The sequence below is a fragment of the Giraffa tippelskirchi genome, chromosome 11 (assembly GCF_054371585.1).
Source record: "Giraffa tippelskirchi isolate mGirTip1 chromosome 11, T2T-mGirTip1v1.2.pri, whole genome shotgun sequence".
Classification (NCBI taxonomy): Eukaryota; Metazoa; Chordata; class Mammalia; order Artiodactyla; family Giraffidae; genus Giraffa; species Giraffa tippelskirchi.
The window spans coordinates 66,146,590-66,172,239 of record NC_137285.1 but is presented as its reverse complement, the minus strand read 5'-3'; positions in this window follow the sequence as shown (position 1 = coordinate 66,172,239).

The following is a 25,650-nucleotide window of genomic DNA, read 5'->3' as shown; positions in this document are numbered from 1 at the left end:
TCTTTACCACTGAACAACCAGGGAAGCCTACAGTTAACAATACTGCATTGTACAATTTGAAAATTGCTAAGAGAGTGAACCATAAAATTTCTCAACTCACACACATACACATAATGTGAAGGTATGGATGAGTTAACTAACCTTATTATGCCATTATTCTACAACATTTATATCGAGTCATGCTATATACCTTAAACTTATACAATGTTATATGTTAATTTTATTTCAATAAAGCTGAAAAAAAGAATAAGAGAGCCTTAGAAATGTAAGCTGGACCCCAATGTTGAGCAATATGAGGGTTACTTAAAACTTTGTCTCTAGTGATTAGAACAAGTAGTCTCCCTTTCATTTTTTGCCAATGATTGGCTCTTAGATTAAAATGAACACTATCTAATCTTTTGGATTTGGCAAATGCGGAGCTCTTTCTCCTCCTAACTGATGTTATGACGACTGCTGGCTTTGAGAATCATTGGTAATTGAAATTTGGAAGATGTTGTTTAAAATTCAATCATATTATAAAATTCTCATTATTTTTTTAAGAAACCCAAGCAGGTACAATAATTTTGAGTAGGAAGACCCAAATTGAACATTATTGATCATGAGGATGTCCTGTAGCATGAATTTGGATGATGAGAGTAAGGGAACCCAGATTCCAGTTGAGATATGGAAGCATTTTACTGTTCAGCTGTGAAATCTCTTGGTACTTTTTTCCCCCTGAACCCTAGAATCCTTATCCATAGTGTTATTTGAAAATGTTCTGACTCAGAACTGTTTTAGACTTATAAAGATACAACATTATTTCTGAATAAGCTAGATATATACTTCCAACTTGATGACAAAATTTAGGTATTCTTCAATTCATTAAGGATATCATTGTATCACTTGAACTTAAGAGTGGCTCAAAGAAAATTTAATATCTGTTAAAGTGGATTAAATTCAACTGTTCCAAAATCAGAATTATAATTTGTAAGAGATATCCTTCAACATTTACTTGGCATGTATCTGGTAGTTCTGTACAACAAATTCATCTTGAGACCACAATGTTTGAGAACTCCTGCTTGAGTTAAGTGCATTTACAGTGTGCTCACACCAGCCAGTAAAGAGCTGTGTACTTGCACCCCACCTTTTTTGACATACCAAAAAGTTGGTTCTATTAAACTGTGATTCAACATCATAATCCTATCTTGGCCTGTACTAAGATTTATGACAATAAACAGTCCTATGAAATTAATCATTTTATGGATTCAAACAAGTAGTTAGAAAGATTTTGATGATTTTTATTTATTCAAAGTGTACACTTTTTTGAGGTCCACTAGAGAAATTTCTCTGACAGTTCAGTATCATAAAAAATTTGGTCTCACCTCAGTAAACCATTTGTCATTTTACATACCGCGAGTTCTGCAGTTTATCCCATTTCTCTCTCTTTTCACTTTAATGTCTTGGAATCTTACTATCTTTCCACCAAATGTACAGCCCCTCTTCTAGCCATCATTTTGCTTAATCTTTTGGCATGCATTTTCACATATTGATCATCTGGACTTTTCTGACTTTTGTACTTTTATTTTGTCCCAATTTCCATATTTATTTCCCTCACATATATACACATACATTCTTTCAAGACGGAGTAAATACATATGCACATAGACAAGTTTGAATAGACTTCAATTTGACTCTCATAGTTCTATGAGAGGATCATAGTTGGAGTTGTCCCTGGTTTGCTGATGAGGAAACTGAGTGCTGATTGATTTAACCAAGGCCACCTGCCTGGTAAAAATTTCTAGATCTTTGAACTTCAATTTCACATCCTTAAAATCACATTACCCCTATCTGCAGCTAACTTTTGAAGAAACCATCCAATTGAAGCCTCTTAATCCTTTAAGATGACCAAGCCGGTTCTCTGTTGTGAAATGAATGTTGCTGGCTCAACTGAATTAATCCAGTTCCTTAAATTGCCAGAATTTGAGGAATGGGTAATTCCCACATTTTATGGTTCACATTATTATAGTTGCATATATTCATGATCAGAAAAATCCTAAATTATATGCTTAAAGTTATATAAGTGATGGCATACAAACTCTTGAAAAATTTTCTTGGAGACTTTAATTCTCCAGTAGCATAGTTATTACTACTATAAGTAAACTGCTTTCATTATGTAAATCTGTCTCATATCAATTTATTGCTTGCTGTCTGGCAGATTAATACACAGGGTCCAAGATATGTTTTCATGATGAAAAAATGTAAAGTAGGCAATTTGTAGCTTTCTATTTTTTTTTATTATTATTATTTTTTTTTAGTTGGGGGCTAATTACTTTACAATATTGTAATAGTTTTTGCCATACATTGACATGAATCAGCCATGGGTTTACATGAGTTCCCCTTCCTGGACTGGACCCCCCACCCACCTCCCTCCCCATCCCATCCCTCTGGGTCATCCCATTGCCCCGGCCCTGGGCCCTTGTCTCATGCATCGAACATGGAATGGTGTTCTGTTTCACATATGATAATATACATGTTTCAATGCTATTCTCCCAGAACGTCCCACCCTCACCTTCTCCCTCAGAGTCCATAAAATTGTTCTATGCATCTGTGTCTCTTATTCTGTCTCGCATAAAGGGTTATCGTTACCATCTTTCAAATTCCATATATATGCATTAGTATACTGTATTGTTGTTTTTCTTTCTGGCTTACTTCACTCTGTATAATGGGCTCCAGTTTCATCCATCTCAGTAGAACCAATTCAAATGTATTTTTTTAAATGGCTGAGTAATATTCCATTGTGTATATGTACCACAGCTTCCTTATCCATTCGTCTGCTGATGGACGTCTAGGTTGCTTCCATGTCCTGGCTATTGTAAACAGTGCTGCGATGAACATTGGGGTACACGCGTCTCTTCCAATTCTGGTTTCCTCGGTGTATATGCCCAGCAGTGGGATTGCTGGGTCATATGGCAGTTCTATTCCCAGTTTTTTAAGGAATCTCCACACTGTTCTCCATAGTGGCTGTACTAGTTTGCATTCCCACCAACAGTGTAAGAGGGTTCCCTTTTCTCCACACCCTCTCCAGCATTTATTGCTTGTAGACTTTTGGATAGCAGCCATTCTGACTGGTGTGAAATGATACCTCATTGTGGTTTTGATTTGCATTTCTCTAATAATGAGTGATGTTGAGCATCTTTTCATGTAGCTTTCTTTTATTTAGAATACATAGTTAAGATAGATAAATCATTTCTTTACCAATTATTTTTTTATTTGACATGAGCTAGTATATCTGCTGAGATTACTTTTTCTTAAGCTATGGCTTTCTAAAACTCATTATAAACTTTACTAAGACTCCTTCCTATTGGTAGCAACAATGGACAAAAGAGAAGAGTGAAGCACTCTGAAATTGTATTAGCAAAGAGAAGGAAAGGGACTCACTGCAGAAAACTATATGGTAGCTTTTCTGCTATCACTTGGTAGGTGGTCTGATAGTTTTCCTAAAATAGTAATACATTACAGCTTTTCCTAGAACTCCTAACAATATTCACTGAACAAATAGTTTAACTTAGTTTCTTTGATGGAGTCTGGACCATGTTTAACCTTCATGAGGAATTCATAATTCTTATGACTCAGCACCTGAATGACTCAGTTTGAATTCTATATATCATGTGTAGGTGGTGGGACTTCGCTCATGGTGCAATGGTTAAGAATCTGCCTTGCAATACAGGCGACATGGATTTGATCCCTGATCGAGGAACTAAGATCCTGGGGCTACTGAACCCATACACTCTGGAGCCTCCGGGCTACAAGTAGAGAGTCTGTGTGCCTCCTGGAATATCCTGCATCCTGCAACTAAGATCCAATGCAATCGAATAAATAAATAATTTTGGGCTTCCCTGGTGAGCAGGATATAAACCTTCTATTTGAGTTTGGATATCCACTGATAAATTTGTGCCTGAAGAGTCAGTAAAATACATCCAAGTCTGACTCTATTTGGTGAAACTGTAGAAATGTTACTATGACATTTGGAGACCAAATCACTACAAGGTCAGTTGGGCTTCCCAGCACATAACATTTTCCTTATTTGCATTGCTTTGGCTTTGTCACTTTGGATATTGGCATAGGAACCTGTTCTTTGTTGTTTAAGAGTTTTTAGTTCCTTTTTTTTTCTCAACTTAAGTAATAATCCTCTTTTGCTGATAGCTCTTTAGCTACTGTAAAAATAATTGTGCAATCATAAGCAGAATTTTAGAATTTCAGATTGGGGTGGTGGATAATTAGAGGGTATTAAAAATATTTTTGTTTCCACCCAAACACACCCATCTAAGTAGCTACAAAAGACTCAGGGAAACACAGAAGTAGAATTATTTTCCCTGTTCTACTTTTTAAAGTTTCTTAGTGGAATCAGATGCTTTTAATACATGTTTGAAAAGAGTCTTTCATTTAACCTCTAAAAATAAACAAACCACAATTCTGCTCCCCATTTTTTCTCAATTTAATCATTTGTTCCAATTTTCCTACCTTTGAAATCAGATGATTCAGTTCTCTCTTTTCTGGCTTAAAGAATTTGGCTTTATTCAAATTTCAGAAGCTAATGCTTCATTCCTCAGTTTTCCTTGTTTTTAAATCATTTTCTATCTAGTTTCTTTTCTGATTTGGATCTCTTTAAGTTTCCATTAAGCCCATTCTCTCTTCTGTCTGTTTTCTTTTTTTGTATAAATCTCACTCTCCATTCTTATTCTGAGGATATGAACCTTCTTTCTGATGAGTCCATATTCCCTTTCTAACATCCACCACCTGTATTCCATTTTATACCTCTAAGTCAGTAATGAGCTCTTACTTAAAGCATAGCTCAGATCTCATGTTTTAAAAGCACTTCTTCACCTAAGCTGGACTCTGACTCTGCTCTGGCAATATCTGGTCATTTCCATTCTAATCTACCTGGTTGAGTTGCTTCCTTCCTCCTCTGTCTGATTTGCATGGTTTCCCAATATAGTGCAGCCAACAGAAAATGGGTTCTATACCTCTATGAATCTGAAGCTCAGTTCTGCCACAGCTGTATGGCCTTGAGCAAATTACTTAGCATTTGAATTTTCTTCCCTGCAAAATGGGGATGATAATAACTATATCACAACATTTTTTGGAATGATTAAATGAGAGTATACAATATAATTGCAGTTTTAGTCTGCAGAAAAATCTGGCAATGGTTTGTTGATGAAAATAGAAGTAGAAACTTAGAGTTGTATAATAAATTGCCAGTTTCCAAGAGAAAATGCCCAGTAGCATGTCTTCTTCCTTTTTCTTTTCCCCTATCATGCACATCCATTCCTTTTTTAAAAAAGTAAAATCATGAAATACTTCAACAGATTCAATTCCAGGGATGGACTCAGAGCTGTTGATTGCTCTAGAGATACCTTGGGACCTTAGTGAGTCTGGGGTCTGTTCTTCTGTACAGTGTCATATTGCTCCAACCAGAAACAGCATAGGGGAGTCACACAGTGTCCTGATATCTGGGCCTAGGACCTCTCTAATGATGATTTCATTTATTAGTAACTCTGATGATATTTATAATTCTTTAAGAACTTTCTCCTTAAGGGATGCTAAGTTACTAAAAATGCATGCAAATTAGCTTGTGTATAGCTATTTAGGAAATGATTAATAAATGACTCATGGATTTTTTGTTAAAGAATTTTGAGTCTGACACAGTTCACTGCCTAGTGGTTTTAGTCACTAAGTCGTGTCTGACTCTTGTGACCCCCTGGACTATAGCCCACTAGGCTCCTCTGTCCATGGGCTTTTCCAAGCAAGGATACTGGAGTGTGTTGCCATTTCCTTCTCCATATTGAAATGTATAAATATGATTCTCTACACCAATTTTCCCTCAGTTTATTTGCAATAAATTTAGAGTAAATAATGTTACCATTTTATTGTGTTTACAGGCCACATAAACCTTTACATGTCTTTATTGAGCAAGTAGTAGTTGAAATTAAATTTTTTTTGGAATTGAACTGGACCCACATAGTGCTCTAAGTGGTAATGATTATTATCCCCCATCTTTTACAATATTTTATTCAACATAGGCAAAATTAGATATTAAGTACAAAAAAGTCCAAAGGAGGGCATGGCAATCCACTCCAGTATTCTTGCCTGGAGAATCCCATAGACAGAGGGGCCTGGCAGACTATAGTCCATGAGGTCACATACAGTTGGACATGACTAAAGCGACTTAGCTGCATGCACAAAAAATCCCAGGTTAGTTTTTCAAATAAATCTCAACAATTTTAGGTCAGCAGTTGAGCAATTGGGGAAAAATGGCAAAAATAAAACATTTTCAATAGAAGGGTCAGTCCTGTTTATAAGTTAGAACTGGATTTAGAAAGAGCCTGGGATATAATTGATTATTAATCTGCTAAAAAGAATACTTAGCATTTGGTCCCAAGAGTTTTTTTCTTATAGATTTGGACCAAACATAAGAAACTTTCTTATGGAATTGAAGATTTTCATGTCTTGAGTGTAAAATGTCATTTAATAAGAAGTTTAAAAATTTAGATATAATTGACATATAATGTTCTAATAGTTTCAGGTGTACAACATAATGGTTTTATATTTGTATATATTGCAAGCTGATCAGATTAAGTCTAGTTAACATCTGGTCATCATATAGAGTTACAAGTTTTTCCCCATGATGAAAATTCTTAAGGTCTATTATCCCAGCAACTTTCAAATATACAATGCAGTATTATTAATTATGGGGCTCCCCAGGTGGCTCAGTGGTAAAGAATCTTCCTGTCAAGGAGGAAATGTGAGTTCAGTCCCTGGATTGAGAATATCCCCTGGAGAAGGAAATAGAAACCCATTCCAATATTCTTTCCTAAGAAATTCCACAGACAAAAGAGCCTGGTGGGCTACAGTCCACAGGGTCACAAAAGAGTCACACATGACTGAGTGACTAAACAACAACAAAATGCTATATATCTCTATGAGTTACTTATTTTATAGCTGGAACTATGTACTTTTTAACTTTAAAAAATGTCATTTAATAAAGATTTAGTTTTGATCAATGGTTTGGTTAAGTATAGAGTGTTACTTAGCTCTGTTTCATTCCCCCCCCCCCGCAACCAGCCCTGTTATAGATTTAGAAATTAGGTTTAAAAATCTCATTTTTTGGCAGGGAGGGATGACTCTTTGGAAAATGTCAAAGTGAGCTTAAATATACATTTTTAGTTATTCATTCAGTTTAGTTAAGTTCAGTTACTCAGTCATGTACAACTCTTTGCAATCCCATGGAATGCAGCATGCTAGGCTTCCCTGTCCATCACCAACTCCTGGAGCTTGCTCAAACTCATGTCCATTGAGTCAGTGATTTCCTCTAACCATCTCATCCTCTGTCCCCTTCTCCTCCTGCCTTCAGTCTTTCCCAGCATCAGGCTCTTTTGCAATGAGTAGTTCTTCGCATCAGGTGGCCAAAGTATTAGAGCTTCAGCATCAGTCCTTCCAATGAATATTCAGGACTGAGTTCCTTTAGGATGGACTGGTTGGATCTCCTTGCAGTCCAAGGGACTCTCAAGAGTCTTCTCCAACACCACAGTTCAAAAGCATCAATTCTTTGGTGCTCAGCTTTCTTTATAGTCCAACTCTCACATCCATACATGACTACTGGAAAAACCATAGCCTTGACTATACGGACATTTGTTGGTCAAGTGATGTCTCTGTTTTTCAATGTGCTATCTAGGTTGGTCATAACTTTTCTTCCAAGGAGTAAGCGTCTTTTAATTTCATGGCTGCAGTCACCATCTGCAGTGATTTTGGAGCCTAAGAAAATAAAGTCTGACACTGTTTCCATTGTTTCCCCATCTATCTGCCATGAAGTGATGGTATCAGATGCCTTGATCTTAGTTGTTCATTATTCATTTTTAGAACTGTTTAAGTATGAAGAATCTTTCATGGCTCTATATTTTTCCTTTTATAAATGGTGATGAGTGAAAAACTTGATAATCAAAATTATAGCAACAGTTACAACAACACAGTTATAATGACTGCTATTTACTTACTAATTTAATTCACCTATTGACTTTTTAAATGTATGGGTGATAACGGCTGAGTATGGCTATAGAGGACTATCATTTTTGTTTTTGATAACAAAAAAATTATGCAGCAATAACAGTAATGTTTTTAGAAATATTACTGGTCCTTGGTTCTGGAAAAAGAATTGTATTTTATGTAAGCACCACGGCAAATTACCTCATCATGTAGAATTTGCTTTATAAGTAAAGTGCCCTGATTCTTTACTTGTCTAAAGAGAGAGAAGGAAGGGTGTAAGGAAAAGATGAAGATATTACCTTCTTGAGTTCCAAATTCAGTTCAGTCGCTCAGTCGTGTCCGACTCTCTGCGACCCCATGAATTGCAGCACGCCAGGCCTCCCTGTCCATCACCAACTCCTGGAGTCCATCCAAACCCATGTCCATCGAGTCGGTTATGCCATCCAACCATCTCATCCTCTGTCGTCCCCTTCTCCTTCCACCCCAAATCCTACCCAGCATTAGGGTCTTTTCCAGTGAGTCAACCCTTCACATGAGGTGGCCAAAGTATTGGGAGTTTCAGCTTCAACATCAGATCTTCCAATGAACACCCAGGATTGATCTCTTTTAGGATGGATTGACTGGATCTCCTTGCAGTCCAAGGGACTCTCAAGAATCTTCTCCAACACCACAGTTCAAAAGCATCAATTCTTCGGCGCTCAGCTTTCTTCACCGTCCAACTCTCACATCCATACATGACCACTGGAAAAACCATAGCCTTGACTAGACGGACTTTTGTTGGCAAAGTAATGTCTCTGCTTTTAAATATGCTATCTAGGTTGGCCATAACCTTCCTTCCAAGGAGTAAGCGTCTTTTAATTTCATGGCTGAAATCACCATCACCAAAAATAAAGTCTGACACTGTTTCCACTGTTTCCCCATCTATTTCCCATGAAGTGATGGGACCAGATGCCAGGATCTTAGTTTTCCGAACGTTGAGCTTTAAGCCAACTTTTTCACTCTCCTCTTTCACCTTCATCAAGAGGCTGTTCAGTTCTTCTTCACTTTCTGCCATAAGGGTGGTGTCATCCGCATATCTGAGGTTATTGATATTTCTCCCGGCAATCTTGATTCCAGCTTGTGTTTCTTCCAGCCCAGCGTTTCTCATGATGTACTCTGCATATATGTTAAATTAGCAGGGTGACAATATACAGCCTTGAGTTCCAAATTAGGTGATAATAGTAATAATAATTACAATTGAAAAATACACGCTGAATATGACCATATGCCAGATACTGTACTAAGTGTCTAAGTATTCAATATATATGTATACATATATATACACAGGACTGTAATTTCTGGTCTATGATTCTAACATTGAAAAAGTTTGTTTTAAGCTCAATTAGCAGCAAGATGAGATCTGAACTCATTTAGTGGCAAAAACCATCCTCAAAGGACAGTGTTTAATTTATAATCTTAACTCTTCCCATTTAAGGTAAATACTATAGGCTTTGCAGAAATATTGCACTTGGTTGCAGTGTTATATGACACAAGTCATATGTACTATGTTGTCTCCTTAAAAGAAAAATCAAAGGTCTAAATTCTGACACACAACTCTCTATGAGAATTAGCAGTTATGTGCTAACACATTTAGTTTTCACAACCACCTTATAAAGTTGGCACTATGATAATCTCCTTTTGTAGAGAAAGATACTGAAACAGGTAAATAATGAAATATTTAACAGTGAGGGCTAGATTAAAGTCTGCAATTTTCTGGTTAGAAAATTCGATGAAAAAAATTAAATATCTCTTCCTTTATTGTTTTTAATTGGAGGAAAATGGCTTTACAATGTTGTGTTGGTTTCTGCATACAAGAAAACAAATCAGCCATAATTATACATATATTCCCTTCCTCATGAGCCTCCCTCCCCTCCCCACATCCTGCCCTTCTAGATCATCACAGAGTGCCAGTCTTGGCTCCCTGTGCCACACAGGAACTTCTCACCAGCTATCTAACTTACACATGATAGTGTATATACATTGATGCTACTTTTTCCATTTGTCCCACCCTCTCCTTCCCACCCTGTGTCCACAAGTCTGTTCTCTATATCTGCATCTCCATTCCTTTCTTGAAAATAGGTTCATCAGTACCATTTTCTAGATTCCATAAGTGTGCGTTAATACACAATATCTGTTTTCTTTTTCTGACTTACTTCATTCTGTATAACAGGCTCCAGGTTCATCCACCTCACTAGAACTGACTCAAATTATTTTCTGTGGCTGAGCAATATTTCATTCTATATATGTACCACATCTTCTTTATCTGTTGATGAACATGTAGGATGCTTTCATGTCCTAGCTATTGTAAATAGTACTGTGATGAACCTTGGAGGTACATGTGTCTTTTTCAATTATGGCTTCCTCAGGGTACATGCCCAGTAGTGGGATTCCTAGGTAGTATGGTAGATTTATTTCTAGTTTTTTAAGGTATCTCCATACTATTCTCCATAATGGCTGTATCAGTTTGCATTCTCATTAATAGCATAAGAGAGTTTCTTTTTCTCCACATCTTCTCCAGCATTTGTTGTTTGTAGATTTTTTGATGATGGGTATTCTGACTGGTCAGAATTCTCCACCATGACCTGTCCCGCTTGGGTGGCCCTACATTATGTGGACCACAAAAAACTGTAGAAAATTCTTAAAGAGATGGGAATACCAGACCTCCTGACCTGCCTCCTGAGAAATCTGTGTGCAGGTCACGAAGCAAGTTAGAACTGGACATGGAACGACAGACTGGTTCCAAATCGGGAAAGGAATAAATCAAGGCTATATATTGTCATGCTGCTTATTTAACTTATATGCAGAGTACATCCTGAGAAACACTGGGCTGGATGAAGCACAAGCTGGAATCAAGCTTGCTGGGAGAAATATCAATAATCTCAGATATGCAGATGACACCACACTTATGGCAGAAAGCGAAAAAGAACTAAAGAGCCTCTTGACGAAAGTGAAAGAGAGGAGTGAAAAAGTTGGTTTAAAACTCAACATTCAGAAAACTAAGATCAGGGCATCTGGCCCCATCATGTCATGGCAAATAGATGGGGAAACAATGGAAACAGTGAGAGATTTTTATTTTGGGGGGCTCCAAAATCACTGCAGATGGTGACTGCAGCCATGAAATTAAAAGACGCTTGCTCCTTTGAAGAAAAGTTATGACCAACCTAGACAGCATATTAAAAAGCAGAGACATTACTTTGCCAACAAAGGTCCGTCTAGTAAAGGCTATGGTTTTTCCAGTAGTCATGTATGGATGTGAGAGTTGGACTATAAAGAAAGGTGAGTGCCCTGAATTGATGCTTTTGAACTGTGGTGTTGGTGAAGACTCGTGAGAGTCCCTTGGACTGCAGGGAGATCCAACCAGTCCATCTTAAAGGAGATCAGTCCTGAGTGTTCATTGGAAGGACTGATGCTGAAGCTGAAGCTCCAATATTTTGGCCATCTGATGGGAAGAACTGACTCATTTGAAAAGACCCTGATGCTGAAAAAGATTGAAGGCAGGAGTAGAAGGAGATGACAGAAGATGAGATGGTTAGATGGCATTACCAAGTCAATGGACATGTGTTTGAGCAAGCTCCATGTGTTGGTGATAGACAGGGAGGCCTGGATGCTGCAGTCCATGGGGTCACAAAGAGTCAGACATGACTGAGTGACTGAACTGAACTGAACTGATGGTGTTAAGATGCCCTGTAGTTTCATTCAAGTTTTATACATGTAGCTGTCCAGGTTTCATAGCATCACTTATTGAAGAGACTGTCTTTGCTTCTTTTGTCAAAGATAAGATGCCCATAGGTGTATGGGTTTGTCTCTAGGCTTTCTATCTTCTTCCATTAGTCCATCTTTCTCTCTCTCTTTTTTTTTTTTTTTTTTTTGCCAGAACTGTACTGTATACTGTTTGGGTGACTGGTAGCTTTGTGTTATAGCCTGAAGTCAGGAAGATTGAGTCCTCCAGCTCTGATTTTCTTTCTCCAGATTGCTTTGGCTATTTGGAGACTTTAGTGTTTCCATAGTAATTGTGAAATTTTTTATTGTAGTTCTGTGAAAAATGCCATTGGTAATTTGATAGGGATTGCATTGAATCTGTAAATTGTTTGGGGTAGTACAGTTATTTTCAAAATATCGAATCTTCTAATCCAAACATGGGATATCTCTCCCTTTGTTGGTGTCAGTTTTTATTTCTTTCATCACTGGCTTGTAGTTTTCTTAATACAAGTCTTTTGTCCCTTGAGGTAGAATTATTCTTAGGCATTTTACCATTTTAGTTGCAATGATGAAAGGGATTGATTCCTTAATTTCTCTTTCTGATTTTTAATTGTTAGCAAATAGGAATGTAAAGGATTTCTGAGTATTAATTTTATATCCTGTGACTTTCTATATTTATTTATTTATTTTTTTGTTCAGTTGCTAAATCATGTCTGATTCTTTGTGACCCCATGGACTGCAGCACACCAGGCTCCTCTGTTCTCCACTATCTCCCAGAATTTGCTCAAACTCATGTCCATTGAGTTGTTGATGGTATCTACTCATCTCATTCTCTGCCTTCAATCCTTTTGCCTTCAATCTTTCACAGCATGTGTTTTTTTCTATGAGTTGGATCTTTGAGTCAGGTGGACAAAGTATTGGAGCTTCAGCTTCAGCATCAGTTAACTGGTTTGATCTCCTTCCTGTCCAAGGAAATCGCAAGAGTCAAAAGCATCAGTTCTTTGGTGCTCAGCCTTCTTTATGGGATTCTTGAGGCTGGAATACTCAAGTGGATTGGTATTTCCTCCTCCAGTAGACCACATCGTGTCGAAACTGTCCACTATGACCCTTCCATCTGGGACGGCCCTGCGTAGCATGGGCCATAGCATCATTGAGTTACACAAGCCCCTTCACCATGACAAGGCTGTGATCCGTGAAGGGGAGTTTTAGGTTTTTCTATGTATACTATCATGTTATCTGCCAACAGTGAGAGTTTTACTTCTTTTCTGTGTATTTCTGTGTTATATGTCATAAGGACAAACTACAGTGACAAGAGTGCACATCCTTTTCTTCTTCCTTAGAGGAAATGCTTTCATTTTTTCACCACTGAGAATAACGTTTGCAGTGGGTTTTTTTATATGGCTTTTATTTTGTTGAGGCCAGTTCGGTTCAGTTGCTCAGTCATGTCTGACTCTGGGACTCCATGGACTGCAGCATGCCAGGCTTCCCTGTCCATCACCAACTCCTGGAGCTTGCTCAAACCCATGTCCATTAAGGTGGTGATGCCATCCAACCATCTCTTCTTCTGTCGTCCCCTTCTCCTCTCATCTTCAATCTTTCCCAGCATCAGGATCTTTTCAAATAAGTCTGTGCTTCGCATCAGGTGGCCAAAATATTGGAGTTTCAGCTTCAGCATCAGTCCTTCCAATGAATGTTCAGGGTTGATTTTCTTTAGTTGAATCTCCTTTCAGGCCAAGGGACTCTCAAGAGTCTTCTCCAACACCACAGTTCAAAAACATCAGTTCTTTCGCACTCAGCTTTCTTTATAGTCCAACTCTCACATCCAGACATGACTACTGGAAATAACAGAGCTTTGACTAGTAGGACCTTCCTTGGCAAAGTGTTGCCTCTGCTTTTTAATGTGTTGTCTATGTTTGTCATAGCTTTTCTTCCAAGGAGCAAGCGTCTTTTAATTTCATGGCTGCAGTCACCATATGCAGTGATATTGGAGCCCCCCAAATAAAGGGCTTTGTTGTGGTAGGTTCCTTCTATGCCTACTTTCTGGAGAGTTTTATTATAAATAAATAATTTTGAATTTTGTTAATGCTTACTCTGCATCTACTGAGTTTATCACATGGTTTTTAATTTGTTAATATGGTGTATCACATTAATTGATTTGTATATATTAAAAAATACTTGCATCCCTGGGATAAAACTGACTTGATCATGTTGTGTAATATTTTTAATGTATTATTGGATTCTATTTGCTAGAATTTGTTGTGGAGTTTTGCATCTATGTTCATTAGTGATATTGGAAAAGTTTGAGCAAGATAGGTGTTAGCTTTTCAGATACATTTGGAAGAATTCATCTGTGAAGCCGTCTTGTCTTTGGCTTTTGTTTTGTTGGAAAATTTTTATCATAGTTTCAGTTTCAGTACTTGTGATTGGTCTGTTCATATTTTCTATTTTTTCCTGGTTCAGACTTGAAAGGTTGTACCTTTCTAACAATTTGCCCATTTCTTCAAACTTTTCTATTTTATTGGCATATAGTTGCTCATAGTACTCCCTTATGATTATTTGTATTTCTGTGCTGTCTGTAATAACTTCTCCTATTTTCATTTCTAATTTTATTGATTTGAGTCCTCTCCTTTTATTTCTTGATGAGTCTGGCTAATGGTTTATCAACTTTATTTATCTTCTGAAAGAACTAGCTTTTAATCTTATTAATGTTTGCTATTGTCTCCATCATTTCTTTTTAATTTATTTCTGTTTAGATCTTTGTGATTTCTTTCATTCTACTAACTTTGGGGTTATTTTGTGTTTTTTCTAGCTAATTTAGGTGTAAGATTAGATTGTTTATCTGATGTTTTTCTTGTTTCTTGAGATAGGTTTGTATTGCTATAAACTACCTTTTTAGCACTGCTTTTGTTGCATCCTATAGGTTTTGAGTTTCCATGTCTTAATTGTCACTTGTTTCTAGGTGTTTTTTTTTTTTAATTTCCTTTAGTGACCTCTTGCTTTTTCAGAACTGTTGTCTAGCATTTATATGTTTGTGTGTTTTGCAGTTTTTTTTTTCTTTCCCCTCTATGTGATATCTAATCTTACAGCATTGTGGTTAGAAAAAGATACTTGATACAATTCCAGTATTTAAAAACATTACAAAGACTTGATTTGTGACCAAAAATGTGATCTATCCTGGATTATGTCCCATGAACTTGAAAAAAAGTGAAATTTGTTGTTTTTAGGTATGTCCTATGGATATCAATTAGGCACATCTTGTCCAATGTTTCATTTAAACCTTGTGCTTCCTTGAGTTTTGTTTCTGGAAGATCTGTCTATTGCTGTGAGTGGGGTGTTAAATCCCCGCTATTATTGTGTTACTGTCAATTTCCCCTTTCATAGTTGCTAGCATTTGCCTTATGTATGGAGGTGTTCCTATGTTGGATGCATATATATTTATAATTGTTATATCTTCTTCTTGGATTAATGCATTAATTATTATATATGCTTCCTTGTCTCTTTTAAAGGTCTTTATTTAAAGTCCATTTTTTTATATGAATATTGCTACTCCTGCTTTTTTTAAATTTCCATTTGTATGAAATACCTTTTTCAATCCCGTCACTTTCACCTTGTGTTTCTAGGTCTGAAGTGGGTCTCTTGTATACAGGATATATAGGGATCTTGGTTTTGTATCAATTCAGCCATTCTGTGTCTTTTTGTTGGAAAATTTACTTCATTTACATTTAAGGTGTAATTATTGATATGTATAATCCCATTACCATTTACTTTATTGCTTTGGGTTTGTTTTTGTGGTCTTTTCTTCCTCTTATGTTTCCTGTTTAGAGAAATTCCTTTAGTATTTATTGTAAAGCTTGTAGTTCAGTTGGTAAAGAATCTCCCTGCAGTGCAGGAAATCTGGGTTCGATCCCTGGGTTGGGAAGATCCCCTGGAGAAGGAAATGGCAACCCACTCCAGTATCCTTGCCTGGAAAATTTCGTAGACAGAGGAGCCTGGTGGGCTGCAGTCCATGGGGTCGCAAAGAGTCAGGCACGGCTGAGCGACTAACACTTACTTATTGTAAAGCTGGTTTGGTGGTGTTGAATTCTCTTAACTTTTGCTTCTCTGCAAAGCTTTTGATTTCTCCATCAAACCTGAATGATAACTTTGCTGAGTAGAGTAATCTTGGTTGTAATTTTTTCCCTTTCATTACTTTAAATATATCTTACATTCCCTTCTGACCTGCAGAGTTTCTGTTGAAAGATCAGCTGTTAGCCTTATGGGGATCCCCTTATATATTATTTCTTGCTTTTCCCTTGTTGCTTTTAACTGTTTTCATTGTGTTTATATTTCATTAGTTTGATTAATATGTGTCTTGGCATGTTTCTCTTTGGGTTCATCTTGTATGGGAGTCTCTGGGCTCCCTGGACCTTGGTGGCTATTTCTTTTCCCGTATTAGGGAAGTTTTCATCTATAAGTTCCTCAAATGTTTTCTTATACCCTTTCTTTTTCTCTTCTTCTTCTGGGACCTGTATAATTTGAAATTTGATGCACTTAATGTTGCACCAGAGGTCTCTGTGGCTGTCCTCATTTGTTTTTATTTATTTTTTCTTTGTTCTGCTCTGCTCTAGTTATTTCTACCATTCTATATTCCAGCTCACTTATCTGTTTTTCTGCCTCAGTTATTCCACTATTGGTTCCCTATTTTTTTTATCTCAGTTATTATGTTGTTTATTGCTGATTGTCTGCTTTTTATTTTTTCTAGGTCCTTGTTTAACATTTCTTTTATCTTCTTGATCAGTGCTTCCAGTCTATTTATCTGTGCCTCCATTTTATTTCCATAATTTTAGATCATTTTTACTGTCATTACTCTGAATTTTTTTCAGGTAGATTGCCTCTTTCCTCTTATTTTGTTTGGCCTTGTGGATTTTTACCATGTTCTTACTGCATGTTTCTGTCTTTTGCTTTTGTTTAATTGACTGTGTTTGTGGTCTCATTTCTGCAGGCTGCAAAGTCATAGTTCTTAATTGTGGAGTCTACCTCGCTATGGGTGGGGTTGGACCAATGCCTTGTGACAATTTCCTGGTTAGGAAGACTTGTGCTTGGATTCTGCTGGGTGGAGATGAATGTTTTCTCTTTGAAGGGCAGTGCCACATCCAGTGGTGTGTTTTGGGTGCCTTTAGATTTGCATGGCTTTGGGAAGCCTGTCTGCTAATGTGCAAGGTTGCATTCCTGTTTCCCTGATAGTCTGGTATGAGGCATCCGGTATTAGAGCTTGCTGACTTTTGGGTGGGGCCTTGTTTTTGTGTTGAGATCTAGGCCTGTAGAAGAGCTCTTGCTGATAAGTGCTCCATGAGGCTGGGAGTTCACTGATGACCCGATGTCCTGGGCTCAGGTCTCCTACCTCAGAGGTTCAGGCCCAGACCCTTACTCTTGCCCCAATACTCCACAAGCCATATAGCACAGAAGAGAAAGAGATAGAGGGAAAATGGAAAAAAAAAAAAAAGGAAATCAACCAAACTTACAAACAAAAAAAGAATGGACAGAAAAAGCCCCAAGACAAATGGTGAAAGCAATACAAAAGACAAGAACACCCAAAGAAACTCACACACAAAGAGAAAAGAAGAGAGGAAAAAGAGAAAAATAAGTATAAAAACTGAAACAAAGAAAGAAAAAACCAATCAAGCCAATTAAAAAAAAAAACACATGTGAAAATGAATACTAAAAATTAGACTAGCAAATATAAAACCTTGAGAATATGGAAAAATGCAATATAACTAAAGAATAGTGTAAAAATAGGGGAAAATAGAATAAATAAATCATTTGAAATTAAAATCTTTTAAAAAAGGAAAACGTAAGTTGTAAAAGTAAAACTTAAAAGGAATAATAAAGCAGAATATTAAAACGATATGCAAAATATATATATACACACAGACAAAGAAGGATAGTAAGAAGAATGTTCTCCTGAGTGCTCCATTTTCTTCATCCATATGGTGAACATCAGCAAATCTGCCTGTTCAGGAAGTCCTCCAATATTTCTAGGAAAGACTCTGGACCTGTTGTGGGCATTATGGGGTCAGCTCAGACTCAAATCTGCCCTTACTCAAATTTGTACTTGCTTCCAAAGTCAATAATTGCCCCCAAAGTCCACAGTCTCAAGCTATTTGCTGGGATTTAATCTGTAGGAGTGAATTTCTCTCCTCTTCTTTGGTCACACTGTCCCTAGTTCCCAGCTTTTGTTTTGTCCCTATTTTTGCTTTTAGGCCACACTCTAGTGTTTGTTCTCTGCCCAGACATAAGGGGGTAAAAGTAAAAGCTTTTTAGGGCTCACTTTCTCAGTTGAGCTGGAGAGGGGGGATGTATACAGCAGACACAGTTGGACTGTGTGGGGAGTGCCCCCTGTAGCGAAGACCTGAAGGATGTCGCCAGAGTCTAAGACAGGTCGTATACTTCCCCAGAGGAGTTGGCCTCAGGTTGTGGGTCCCTTGGCAGAGCCAAGCTGCACAGGCTCCCAGGAAGGTGTGAGCAGTGACTCACACCCATTCACAGCTTGGTCGCAGCTGTGACCCCCTGAGGTAGAGATCACAGTGACCCCCTCTCCTTCACCCATGGCACCCAGTGGTGGCCCATATTCCCCACTCTGGTTCACAAGCTGCAGTCATGGGTAGTCCTGCCTCTGACACTTGCAGCAGCTTTGGCATATATACCTCTGGGGTCACAGTCCACAGCTGTGGCTTATCCAGCTTGGGCTCAGGCTTTTCCTGGACTCCCTCAGCTGTCCTACTACTAGCCCCCTCAGAATATCTTCACGGCAGTCAACCTCAGTGTTCTCACTGGGGTTCGACCCCTGAAGCGTGAGCTCAGCACCCAGTCCCCATTCTCCACAGCAAGTATGAAAACAGCGTCTCAGCTGAGCAGTGTTAGTCAGCAATGATCTTTGTGGTGAATTCTCTCTGTTTTGCCTTCCAAGCATCTGTTGCTTTATTCATCTCTGAGGTTCCAGAGCTACCCCCACCCTCAATCCCTGCCTAAGATGGGGTTTCTGAGTGTGTGGAAATTTCTCCTCCTTCACAGCTCCCTCCCTGAGGCTTAGGTCCCTGTTGCAAGTCCTTTGTCTCTTTAATTTCCTATATCTTTGCACTACTTCATTATGTGGAGAATACTTGCCTTTTTGAAACTCTAGGGTCTTTCTCTAGCACTCAGAATGTGTTCTGCAGGAGTTGTTCCACATGCAGATGTATTTTTTGACGTAACTGTGGGGAAGAGGGTTATCTCCCCATCTTACTCCTCTGCCATCTTGGAAGTTTCTGGAAAATTTTTTTAAACTGTCATCAGTCTTCATGACATCTTTGAGATTCATCAGAGGAAAAGGGGGGTTTACCATGTAAGTACATGTTAAAACTTCAGGCTTTATTACCATACTGCTGTTTCTAGGAAGTTGCAAATGGGTTAAAATAAAAATTTAGAAATCTGTTTCTTTTGGGTGATTCCTACTGCCAAAGTATGATGGGTCTCTTCCATGTGGAGCTCCATAATATAGTCATAGAATAGACAGCTCACACTGGAATCATTTCACTGACATCTTGCTTTATCTTTGCTATGTATCCAGTAGCTATTATGAGCTTTTAAATGTAGGTGTTTATTGAAATTTGTTTAAATTATAATCTAGTCATGTTTTTAGATCCATTTCAAATATCTTTCTGAGTGTAATGAATACCATATTTAATAGCTTTACCAAGTTTCTTTCAGAGTTTAAAGTTTGTGTTTAAATAAACATAACTCAGTGATTAATTTCCCATACACTCTTGTGACTTTTACATGATTTGTTGATCTTTGTATACTGATATATTTCATAGATAACAGCATTGCACCCATATTGTTTTGAAGAGAAACTATCAAAACCAACATAGGCTGATCCTTGTCAAAGTTGCTGCCTTTGGCACTTTTGCTAATTGTAAATGCAGTAGGACCTTTCCTTTGCCTTCAGAGGATGTCCATATAAAGGTTAATGCAGAACATCTTACCAATTGCTGCAGAGAGTAGTCTCAAATCACACTGCTGCATGGGAAGAAGCCAACTGCCAAGTTGAAGGGTGATGCTATCTATAATTCACATGGTTTTTACTGTGTTAAGTTTCCCAAGAATGTGTGGAGGATAACGTAGTTTAATTCAGATTGCTTTGGAAAGTTGTAATTTTCCCTTGGCTGTTGTTGGTATTTAACATGCTTTGATTTGTGAAAAAATTGAGAAGCAGAGACCTCAGTTAAATAGAGATGGGAGACCAGAAGGGGGATCTCTTGCACCTTGTGATGATAGGTGAGCCCACAGGAAGAAGAATGACTCCTCTTCTTTCCTGACAATGACCCAGCCAATGAAAATCCATGCACTCTGCTCACTGCATCCCTTCTGACTTCCTTTTCCTCTCTACAAAAGTGTTCTTGGTCTCTTACCATGTAGGGATTTGCATATAGTTCACCACGCTTGCAGACTCCAAATTGCAAATCTCTGCTGATCCCAAATAAATCAATCTTTGCTGAAGTGTATTTGATTCAGGTCAACAGATTTAATTATTTTAGATCCATCTAAAAACTGCCAATGATTTGAGAAAATTTTCTGACCTTCTGCCATTGTGGCCCACACTTTGAGTGTAGATGCCACCTTCCTCCCTGTCTGCCTACAGTCATTTTGACATCTTCATATTGTCATAATAGGTTCACATTCACATACGTGTAAGGAACAGGAATCTCTGTCCCTTCTCTCCCTCAATTCTGTCTCCTGTGTGTGCATGTACACAGGTACACACACATCCGCACAAGTTTAGCTTTTATTTTTTTATAAGGATGCAGGACTCTTCTTTTTATTAAGTGCTGTTATTTGATACTTTTCCTTATATTTTGCAGAGAAAATTATCTTATCCTTTAAAAATATATTTATTTAAATTTTCTGTTTAACTTGGGGAAGAACATGAGGCTAAAGAAGCCATTATCGTTCTATGTCAATTAGGGTTGTTAAACTCTCACAATGTGTGTTTAAAAATATGAAGAAACCACATGTGAATGACAAGCTGCTTGTGTAGTGAGGGATTATTAATTTAGAAGTTTATTGTTTTATTTTTTAATTAATTAATTTATTTTAATTGGAGGCTAATTACTTGACAATATTGTAGTGGTTTCTACCATACATTGATATGAATAACACATGCACATGGGTGTACATGTGTCCCACAATCCTGAAACCCCTCCCACTTCCCTCCCCACCCCATCCCTCTGGGTTGTCACAGAGCACCAGCTTTGAGTGCCCTGCTTCATGCATCGAACTTGAACTGGACATGGATTTTATCTATACATGTTTCAGTGCTATTCTTTCATATCGTCCCATGCTCTCCTTCTCCCACATGGTCCAAAATTCTGTTTTTTAACTTCTGTGTCTCTTTTGCTGTCTTGCATATAGGGTCATCATTACTGTCTTTCTAAATTCCATTTATATGCATTAAAATACTGCATTGGTGTTTCTCTTACTGGCTTACTTCACTCTGTATAATAGGTTCTGGTTTCATCTACCTCATTAGAACTGACTCCACTGCATTCTTTTCTATAGCTGAGTAACATTCCATTGTGTATATGTACCACAGCTTTCTTATTCATTTGTCTGCCAATGGACATCTAGGTAGCTTCCATGATCTAGCTATTGTAAACAGTGCAACATTGGGGAACATGTGTCTCTTTCAATTCTGGTTTCCTTGGTGTGTATGCCCAGCAGTGGGATTGCTGGGTTGTATGGCAGTTCTATTTCCAGTTTTTAAAGGAATCTCCACACTGTTCTCCATAGTGGCTGTACTAGTTTGTATTCCAACCAACAGTGTAAAAGGGTTCCCTTTTCTCCACACCCTCTCTAGGATTTATTGTTTGTAGGTCTTCTTTGGTTGTAGTTTACTTTACAATATTGTATTGGTTTTGCCATACATTGACGTGAATCCGCCATGGATGTACATGTGTTCCCCCTCCAGAAGTCCTCTCCCACTTCCCTCTCCATCCCATCCCTCTGGGTCACCCTGTGCACCATCCCTGAGCACCCTGTATCATGCATCAAACCTGGGCTGGCAATTGAGATGGTACGTCATTCTTTGGATTTTCAAAAAGCAAAGGAGAAAAGGAAAGATATTCCCATTTGAATGCAGAGTTCCAAAGAATATCAAGGAGAGATAAGAAAGCCTTCCTCAGCAATCAATGCAAAGAAATAGAGGAAAACAACAGAATGGGAAAGACTAGAGACCTCTTCAAGAAAATTAGAGATACCAAGGGAGCATTTCATGCAAAGATGGGCTCGATAAAGGACAGAAATGGTATGGACCTAACAGAAGCAGAAGATATTAAGAAGAGGTGGCAAGAATACACAGAAGATGGAATGGTGTTCTGTTTCACATATGATAATATACATGGGATGGGGAGGGAGGTGGGTGGGGGGTCCAGGAAGGGGAACACATGTAAACCCATGGCTGATTCATGTCAATGTATGGCAAAAGCTATTACAATATTGTAAAGTAATCAGCCCCCAACTAAAATAAATAAATTTATTTTAAAAAAAGAATTAAAACTAAAATAAAACGACACAGAAATGTTGGAAATAAAGGCAGAGACAACGATATCTAGGGAGATGGTGATAAGAAAACAAGAATGGCAATATTAATAGAATGAATAGAATATCAAGCAAAAATCTTTAAATGAGAAAAACGGACTATGTTTCATATTGATAAACTTATCCAGCAAAAAGTTAAAACATATATAAAACTTTAATGTACCTTACTGTGTGGAATTAAAATAAATGTAAACCGAAGTGTGATCTTTTTAAGGCAAAAAAAAAAAAAAAAGAATACACAGAAGAACTGTACAAAAAAGATTTTCATGACCCAGATAATCAAGATGATGTGATCACTCACGTAGAGCCAGATATCCTGGAATGTGAAGTCCAGTGGGCCTTAGAAAGCACCACGACCAACAAAGCTAGAGGAGGTGATGGAATTCCAGTTGAGCTATTTCAAATCCTGAAAGATGATGCTGTGAAAGTGCTGCACTCGATATGCCAGCAAATTTGGAAAACTCAGTGGCCACAGGACTGGAAAAGGTCAGCTTTCATTCCAATCCCAAAGAAAGGCAATGCCAAAGAATGCTCAAACTACCACACAATTGCACTCATCTCACACGCTAGGACAGTAATGCTCAAAATTCCCCAAGCCAGGCTTCAACAATACGTGAACCAAGAACTTCCAGATGATCAAGCTGGTTTTAGAAAAGGCAGAGGAACCAGAGATCAAATTGCCAACATCTGATGGATCATTGAAAAAGCAAGAGAGTTCCAGAAAAACATCTATTTCTGCTTTATTGACTATGTCAAAGCCTTTGACTGTGTGGGTTGCACAATAAACTGTGGAAAATTCTGAAAGAGATGGGAATACCAGACCATCTGACCTGTCTCTTGAGAAACCTGTATGCAGGTCAAGAAGCAACAGTTAGAACTGGACATGGAACAACAGACTGGTTCAGAATAGGAAAAGGAGTATGTCAAGGCTGTATATTGTCACCCTACTTATTTAACTTATATGCAGAGTACATCATGAGAAACGCTGGGCTGGAAGAAGCACAAGCTGGAATCAAGATTGCCAGGAGAAATATCAATAACCTCAGATATGCGGATGACACCACCCTGATGACAAAAAGCGAAGAAGAACTAAAGAGCCTCTTGATGAAAGTGAAAGAGGTGGGGGGAAAAGTTGACTTAAAGCTCAACATTCAGAAAACTAAAATCATGGCATTTGGTCCCATCACTTCATGGGAAATATATGGGGAAACAGTGGAAACAGTGTCAGACTTCATTTTTTGGGGCTCCAGAATCACTGCTGATGGTGACTGCAGCCATGAAATTAAAGGATGCTTGCTCCTCAGAAGGAAAGTTATGATCAATCTAGATAGCATATTTAAAAGTAGAGACATTACTTTGCCAACAAAGGTCCGTCTAGTCAAGACTATGGTTTTTCCAGTAGTCATGTATGGGTGTAAGAGTTGGAAGGTGAAGAAAGCTGAGTGCCGCAGAATTGATGATTTTGAACTGTAGTGTTGGAGAAGACTCTTGAGAGTCCCTTGGACTGCAAGAAGATCCAACCAGTGCATTCTAAAGGAGATCAGTCCTGGGTGTTCATTGGAAGTACGGATGTTGAAGCTGAAGCTCCAATACTTTGGCCACCTTGTGTGAAGTGTTGACTCCTTGTAAAAGACCCTAATGCTGGGAAAGTTTGGGGGCAGGAGGAGAAGGGGACGACAGAGGATGAGATGGCTGGATGGTATCACCGACTCGATGGGCAGTTGGTGATGGACAGGGAGGCCTGGCCTGCTGCGATTCGTGGGGTCACAAAGAGTTGGACACGACTGAGTGACTGAACTGAACTGACAGTGAGTGATATTGAGATCTTTTGATGTATTTATTAGCCTCCTGTATGTCTTCTTTGGAGAAATGTCTATTTAGTTCTTTGGCCCATTTTTTGATTGGGTAGTTTATTTTTCTGGTATTGAGCTGCAAGAGCTGCTTGTATATTTTGGAGATTAATTCTTTGTCAGTTGCTTCATTTATTATTATTTCCTCCTATTCTGAAGGCTGCCATTTCACTTTGCTTATAGTTGCCTTCGTTGTGAAAAAGCTTTTAAGTATAATTAGGTCCCATTTGTTTATTTTTGTTTTTATTTTCATTGCTCTGGGAGTTGGATTGTAGAGGATCTTGCTGTGATTCATGTCAGAAGTGTTCTGCCTATGTTTTCCTCTAAGAGTTTTATAGTTTCTGGTCTTACATTTAGATCTTTAATCCATTTTGAGTTTATTTTTGTGTATGGTGTTAGAAAGTGTTCTTGATTCATTCTTTCACACATGATTCACCAGTTTTCCCAGCACCACTTGTTAAAGAGATTGTCTTTTCTCCATTGTATATTTTTGCTTCCTTTGTAAAAGATGAGGTGTGCATAGGTGGGTGCATTTATCTCTGGGCTTTCTATTTTGTTCCACTGATCTATATTTCTGTCTTTGTGCCAGTACCATGTCTTGATGACTGTAGCTTTGTAATATAGCCTGAAGTCAGGTAGGTTGATTCCTCCAGTTCCATTCTTCTTTCACAAGATTGCTTTGGCTATATGAGGTTTTTTTGTGTTTCCATGGTAATTGTGAAATTATTTGTTCTAGTTCTGTGAAAAATACCATTGGTAGCTTGACAGGGATTGCATTGACTCTACAGATTGGTTTGGGTAGAATACTCATTTTCACTATATTGATTCTTCCAATCCAGAACATGGTATATTTCTCCATTTATTTGTGTCACCTTTGATTTCTTTCAACAGTGTTTTATAGTTTTCCATATATAGGTCTTTTGTTTTTTAGGTAAATTTATTCCTAAGTATTTTAATCTTTTCACCACAATGGTGAATAGGATGTTTCCTTAATTTCTCCCTTTTTCTTTTTTTTTTTTTTTAAGGAAAGCAAGGGATTTCTGTGTATTAACTTTATATCCTGCAAATTTACTATATTCATTGGTTGGCTCTAGTAATTTTCTGGTGATGTCTTCAGGGTTTTCCATGTAGAGGATCATGTCATCTGCAAACAGTGAGAGTTTTACTGCTTCTTTTCCAATCTGGATTCCTCATATTTCTTTTTCTTTTCTGCTTGCTGTGCCTAGGACTTACAAAACTATGTTGAACAGTAGTGGTGAGAGTGGGCATCCTTGTATTATTCCTGATTTTAGAGGAAAGGCTTTCAACTTTTTGCCCTTGAAGACAAAGTTTGCTGTGGGTTTGTTGTATATGGCTTTTATTATGTTGAGGTATGTTCCTTCTATGCCTGCCTTCTGGACAGTTTTATCATAAATGGGTGTTACGTTTTGTC